Source organism: Arachis stenosperma, chromosome 3, assembly GCF_014773155.1.
Source record: "Arachis stenosperma cultivar V10309 chromosome 3, arast.V10309.gnm1.PFL2, whole genome shotgun sequence".
NCBI classification, from domain to species: domain Eukaryota; kingdom Viridiplantae; phylum Streptophyta; class Magnoliopsida; order Fabales; family Fabaceae; genus Arachis; species Arachis stenosperma.
Genome location: NC_080379.1, coordinates 112,431,313 through 112,438,557, shown reverse-complemented (window position 1 = coordinate 112,438,557; position 7,245 = coordinate 112,431,313). Strand labels below are relative to the sequence as shown.

Genomic DNA, 7,245 nt, shown 5'->3' with positions numbered 1-7,245 from the left:
TTCATGGACTTCCATTGGAAGATCCCCATCAGTTTTTAGCTGAGTTCTTGCAAATCTGTGACACTGTCAAGACTAATGGGGTTGACCCTGAGGTCTACAGACTTATGCTATTCCCTTTTGCTGTAAGAGACAGAGCTAGAATATGGTTGGACTCTCAACCTAAAGAAAGTCTGGACTCATGGGTAAAGCTAGTCAATGCCTTCTTGGCAAAGTTCTTTCCACCTCAAAAATTGAGTAAGCTTAGAGTGGAAGTCCAAACCTTCAGACAAAAGGATGGAGAATCCCTCTATGAAGCTTGGGAAAGATACAAACAATTGATCAGAAAATGTCCATCTGACATGCTTTCTGAATGGAGCATCATAGGTATTTTCTATGATGGTCTCTCTGAACTATCCAAGATGTCTTTGGATAGCTCTGCTGGAGGATCTCTTCATTTGAAGAAGACGCCTACAGAAGCTCAAGAGCTGATTGAAATGGTTGCAAATAACCAATTCATGTACACTTCTGAAAGGAATCCTGTGAACAATGGGACTAATCAGAAGAAAGGAGTTCTTGAGATTGATGCTCTGAATGCCATTCTGGCTCAGAACAAGATATTGACTCAACAAGTCAATTTGATTTCTCAAAGCCTGTCTGGAATGCAAAATGCACCAAGCAGTACTAAGGAAGCTTCATCTGAGGAAGAAGCCTATGATCCTGAGAACCCTTCAATGGAAGAGGTGAATTACCTAGGAGAACCCTATGGAAACACCTATAATTCTTCATGGAGAAATCACCCAAATTTCTCATGGAAGGACCAACAGAGACCTCAACAAGGTTTCAACAACAATAATGGTGGAAGAAATAGGTTTAGCAATAGCAAGCCTTTTCCATCATCTTCTCAGCAACAGACAGAGAGTTCTAAGCAGAATACCTCTGAATTAGCAACCATGGTCTCTGATCTAATCAAAACCACTCAAAGTTTCATGACTGAAACAAGGTCCTCCATTAGAAACTTGGAAGGACAAGTGGGTCAGCTGAGCAAGAAAATCACTGAACTCCCTCCTAGTACTCTCCCAAGCAATACTGAAGAAAATCCAAAAGGAGAGTGCAAAGCCATTAACATGGCCGAATTCTGGGAGGAAGAAGAGGCAGTGAACGCCACTGAGGAAGGCCTCACTGGACGTCCACTGGCCTCCAATGAGTTCCCCAATGAGGAACCATGGGAATCTGAGGCTCAAAATGAGACCATAGAGGTTCCATTGGAATTACTACTGCCATTCATGAGCTCTGATGAGTATTCTTCCTTTGAAGAGGATGAGTATGTCACTGAAGAGCAAGTTGCTAAATACCTTGGAGCAATCATGAAGCTAAATGACAAGTTATTTGGAAATGAGACTTGGGAGAATGAACCTCCTTTGTTCACCAAAGAACTGGATGACTTGTCTAGGTAGAAACTGCCTCAAAAGAGGCAGGATCCTGGGAAGTTTTCAATACCTTGTACTATAGGCACCATGACCTTCAAGAAGGCCTTGTGTGACTTAGGGTCAAGTGTAAACCTCATGCCCCTCTCTGTAATGGAGAAGCTAGGGATCTTTGAGGTACAAGCTGCAAGAATCTCACTGGAGATGGCAGACAACTCAAGAAAACAAGCTCATGGACTTGTAGAGAATGTTTTGGTTAAAGTTGAAGACCATTACATCCCTACTGATTTCATAGTCCTAGAGACTGGGAAGTGCATGGATGAAACCATCATCCTTGGTAGACCCTTCCTAGCCACAGCAAAGGCTGTGATTGATGTTGATAGAGGCGAGTTGAGCATTCAAGTGAATGAAGAATCCTTGGTGTTTAAGGCCCAAGGATATCGCTCTATCACCATGGAGAAGAAGCATGAAGAGCTTCTTTCAAAGCAGAGCCAAACAGAGCCCCCACAGTCAAACTCTAAGTTTGGTGTTGGGAGGCCACAACCAAACTCTAAGTTTGGTGTTGAACCCCCACATTCAAACTCTAAGTTTGGTGTTGGGAGGTCCCAACATGGCTCTAAGTATCTGTGAGGCTCCATGAGAGTCCTCTGTCAAGCTAATGACATTAAAGAAGCGCTTGTTGGGAGGCAACCCAATGTTTTATAATTAACTATTTTCTTTTGTTATTTTATGTCTTTTGTAGGGTGATGATCATAAGAAGTCACAAAATTAATGAAAAAAGCAAAAACAGAATGAAAAACAGGAAGAAAAATAGCACACCTTGGAGGACGCACCTACTGGCGTTTAAACGCCAGTGAGGTTAGCTGTTGGGCGTTTAACGCCCAGTCTGGCACCATGCTGGGCGTTTAACGCCAGAAAGGGGCACCAGACTGGCGTTAAACGCCAGAAAAGGGCAAGAACCTGGCGTTAAACGCCAGGAATGGGCACCAGCCCGGCGTTTAACGCCAGAAAAGGCACAAAACGTGATTTTGCATGCCATTTGGTGCAGGGATGACTTTTCCTTGACACCTCAGGATCTGTGGACCCCACAGGATCCCCACATACCCTACCACTCTCTCTCTCTTCTTCACCAATCACCTCAACACCTCTTCCCCAAAAACCCCTCACCTATCAAATCCCTTCTTTCTCTTCACCACTCACATCCATCCTTCATAAAACCCCACCTACCCCACCATTCAAATTCAAACCACTTTCCCACCCAAACCCACCCTCAAATGGCCGAACATCCCTCTCCCTCTCTCCTATATAAACCCTCCTTCACTCCTTCATTTTCACACACCTTAACCACCATATCTCTCCCCTTGGCCGAATACAAAGCCATTCCCTTTCTCCTCATTTCTTCTTCTTCTACTCTCTTCTTTCTTCTTTTGCTCGAGGACGAGCAAACATTTTAAGTTTGGTGTGGTAAAAGCGTTGCTTTTTCATTTTTCCATAACCATTTATGACATCCAAGGCCGGAGAAACCTCTAGAAAGAGGAAAGGAAAGGCAAAAGCTTCCACCTCCGAGTCATGGGAGATCGAGAGATTCATCTCAAGGGTGCATCAAGACCACTTCTATGAAGTTGTGGCCTTGAAGAAGGTGATCCCCGAGGTCCCTTTTTCACTTAAAAAAGGTGAATATCCGGAGATCCGACATGAGATCTGAAGAAGAGGTTGGGAAGTCCTTACCAACCCCATTCAACAAGTCGGAATCTTGATGGTTCAAGAGTTCTATGCCAATGCATGGATCACCAAGAACCATGACCAAAGTGTGAACCCAAATCCAAAGAATTATCTTACTATGGTTCGGGGGAAATACTTGGATTTTAGTCCGGAGAATGTGAGGTTGGCGTTCAACTTGCCTATGATGCAAGGAGATGAACATCCTTACACTAGAAGGGTCAACTTTGATCAAAGGTTGGACCAAGTCCTCACAGTCATATGTGAAGAGGGCGCCCAATGGAAGAGAGATTCAAGAGGAAAGCCGGTTCAATTGAGAAGGCATGACCTCAAGCCCGTGGCTAGAGGATGGTTAGAGTTTATACAACGCTCAATCATTCCCACTAGCAACCGGTCCGAAGTTACCATAGACCGGGCTATCATGATCCATAGCATCATGATTGGAGAAGAAATAGAGGTTCATAAGGTTATAGCCCAAGAACTCTATAAGGTGGCGGACAAGTCCTCTACCTTGGCAAGGTTAGCCTTCCCTCATCTCGTTTGTCACCTCTGTTATTCAGTAGGAGTTGACATAGAGGGAGACATCCCCATTGATGAAGACAAGCCCATCACTAAGAAAAGGATGGAGCACACAAGAGACCCCACTCATCATGAGATTCCTGAGATGCCTCAAGGGATGCACTTTCCTCCACAAAACTATTGGGAGCAACTAAACACCTCCCTAGGAGAGTTGAGTTCCAACATGGGACAACTAAGGGTGGAGTATCAAGAACACTCCATCATCCTTCATGAAATTAGAGAAGACCAAAGAATCATGAGGGAGGAGCAACAAAGACAAGGAAGAGATATTGAGGAGCTCAAGCACTCCATAGGATCTTCAAGAGGAAGAAAGAGCCGCCATCACTAAGGTGGACCCGTTCTTTGATTTCCTTGTTCTTTATTCTTCTGTTTTTCGAATTTTATGCTTATGTTTATCCATGATTGTGTCTTGTGATCATTAGTGTCTTAGTGTCTGTTCATACCCTGACCGAGCTCTCCAAACTCGGGAAGTTCGCAGAAGGTCCGACCTCGTCCCAAAGGCCCACGCCTAAGGTCGGACCTCGGACAAATAAAGAAGAAGGCCCATCAAAAGGAACGAAGCCCAAAACCTAAAGGCCGAAAAAGGCCTAGGAAAGGCGGTTCCACAAAAGATAGAGATAAGACTCCCAAAGATAAGATAAGATAAGAATATCTTATCCAGGGAAGATCACGACCAACCACTATAAATACATTGGAGCACCCAGGTATAACTCATACTCTAATTCTACTCAATATCTGCTTGGACCCATGCTAACTTAAGCATCGGAGTGTCATTGCAGGTACAACCCCCAGCCGCTCAGCACACCAAGCTCGGGTCACGGAACCCCTACCTCGGGTCTTGCCAGACGACCGAGCTACACGTTTCAGGTAACCCTCGGAACATTGGCGCCGTTGCCGGGGAACCTGGAAGTCATCCCTTTACCATGGCGGACGACCCTCCCAACAATAACCACGCTACATCAGAACAAGAAGAGGAAATTGACACCGGAGAACGACCGGACAGCCCTCTATCACCACGCACTCCAGGAGGAAACAAACAGAATCGCCCAAAGACATCACTTCCAAACAAAAATCCACAAAATCCCGAAAAAGAAGAGAGCTCAGAAATTCTAGAAGCAGTACGGGCACAGCAAAACCGACTGAAACAACTCGAAGAGGACATAAAAAAGCAGAAAGAAACTGAACAAGATTTGAGAAGGGAAGCTCGCAAGCGCAGAGAGTTAGAAGAAAAGCTGCGGAAGATAGAGGCCGAGTTGAAAGACCGGACGGAACGCGGCACCACCCCCGAAAACAACCATGATCCCTTCACGCAAGAGATCATGAAGGAGAAGGTACCGCGAAACTTCAAACCACCTGATATGGATCTCTACGACGGCACCACCGACCCAAGTCACCACCTCAGCAACTTCCGAAGCAGAATGTACCTGGTCGACGCCTCCGACGCGATTCGGTGCAAAGCCTTCCCCACCACTCTCACCAAGTCGGCCATGAAGTGGTTCGAAAACCTGCCACCAGGATCAATCTCCAGCTTCGAGGACCTAACCAAAAAATTCCTAACAAGGTTCTCTATTCAAAAGGACAAGGCAAAACATGCCCCCAGTCTACTCGGGATCAAACAGGGTAACCAAGAAACTCTCCGAGAATACATGGAGCGATTCAACAAAGCCTGCCTGGACATACAACACTTGCCCACTGAAGCAGCCATCATGGGACTAGCAAACGGCCTAAAAGAAGGACCATTTAGCCAATCCCTATCCAAACGATACCCGACCTCCTTATACGAGGTGCAAGAGCGGGCAGAAAAATATATCAACATGGAGGAAACCTCCCAGCTAAGAGACTCTTCTAGGAAGGAATCAACCTACCCACTCTGAGACCGAGATCGAGAACAGAAAAAGAAAGAAGAGTCCAACTCGGACAAACCACGGAAGTACCATAGCTACACTCCCCTCCGAGTTTCCCTGGTAGACGTCTACAGAGAAGTATGCCACACCGAAAAAATCCCACCGCCCCGACCTTTAAAACACAAGAGAGCGGGGAGAGATCGGTCCGAATACTGTGAATACCACAAGCTCTACGGTCATTCTACTAATGACTGCCACGACCTGAAGAATGTTATAGAAAAGCTAGCCAGAGAAGGAAAACTCGACAGATACATAGCGGAAAAAGGAGAAGAGACCAAAAAGAGAAGGAGGGGAGATAACGAGGATCGGGCCGAACAGACCCTGCGAACCCCTGAAAGGCACATACACATGATAAACGGAGGTTTTGCAGGCGGAGGAACATCCAGATCCTCGCGAAAAAGACACCTCAAAGAGATCTATCATGTCCGAGAAGACAATCCCCTGCCCGAGCTGCCAACCATCTCATTTACCCAAGAAGATGCTCAGGGGATAATACCCGGCCACGACGATCCTATGGTGATCACCATTATCCTAGCAAACGCCAACTTACATCGAACCCTGATTGACCAAGGAAGCTCAGCAGATATCCTGTTCAAAGCGGCCTTCGACAAGCTCGGACTTGAAGAAAAAGAGCTAAAGGCCTATCCCTCCGACCTATTTGGGCTAGGGGACACCCCGATCCACCCCTTAGGATACATCTCGCTACACACTACCTTCGGAAGAGGCGAGCAATCTAAAACGTTAAGCATCGACTACATTATAGTCGACGTTACCTCAGCATACAATGCCCTCATTGGGCGACCAACCCTAAACAGACTGGCAGCTGTGGTCTCAACCCCACACCTCTGTATGAAGTTCCCTACCGCAAAGGGAATCGCCACCCTAAAAGGCGACCAAAAATTAGCACGGCGATGCTACAACGAAAGTCTAAGCCTAAAAGGGAAAGAAGTCAACACAATAGAACTCGGGCGAGTTCAAACCCGAGAAGACCTTCGGCCACAACCAGAGGGAGAAACCGAAAGGATCCAAATCGGGAACACACCTGAAAAAGTAACAAACATTGGAGCAAACCTCGAAGCAGGCCTAAAGGAGGAACTCATAACCCTCTTAAGGGAGAATTCCGACCTCTTCGCCTGGAAGGCCTCCGACATGCCAGGCATAAGTCCCGACCTGATGTGCCATAAGCTATCAGTATACCCGGGATCCAGACCCGTCCAACAGAGACGCCGGAAGCTCGGACCCGAGCGCATGCAGGCAATAGAAGAACAGGTACAAGCACTGCTAGATGCAGGATTCATTAGGGAAGTAAAATATCCCCTATGGCTCGCAAACGTGGTCCTGGTAAAAAAGCCCAACGGAAAATGGAGGATGTGCGTCGATTACACGGATCTCAACAAAGCCTTCCCCAAAGACCCATATCCACTACCAAACATCGACGCCTTAGTCGACGCAGCCTCAGGCTACAGATATCTCTCCTTCATGGATGCATACTCGGGATACAATCAAATCCCGATGTACGGACCCGACCAAGAAAAGACCTCGTTCATAACCCCAAGGGCAAACTACTGCTACGTAGTAATGCCCTTCGGGCTGAAGAACGCCGGGGCAACCTACCAGAGGCTAATGAACAAAGTATTCTC

General features: G+C 46.6%; 1 non-coding gene across 1 annotated transcript; it reads right to left on the bottom strand.

The window, feature by feature from the left end:
• Nucleotides 1-236: 236 nt before the first annotated feature.
• Nucleotides 237-340, bottom strand: LOC130971759 (small nucleolar RNA R71). Its single transcript, XR_009082969.1, has one exon. It is a non-coding gene; the product is annotated as a small nucleolar RNA R71 (small nucleolar RNA).
• Nucleotides 341-7,245: the final 6,905 nt, after the last annotated feature.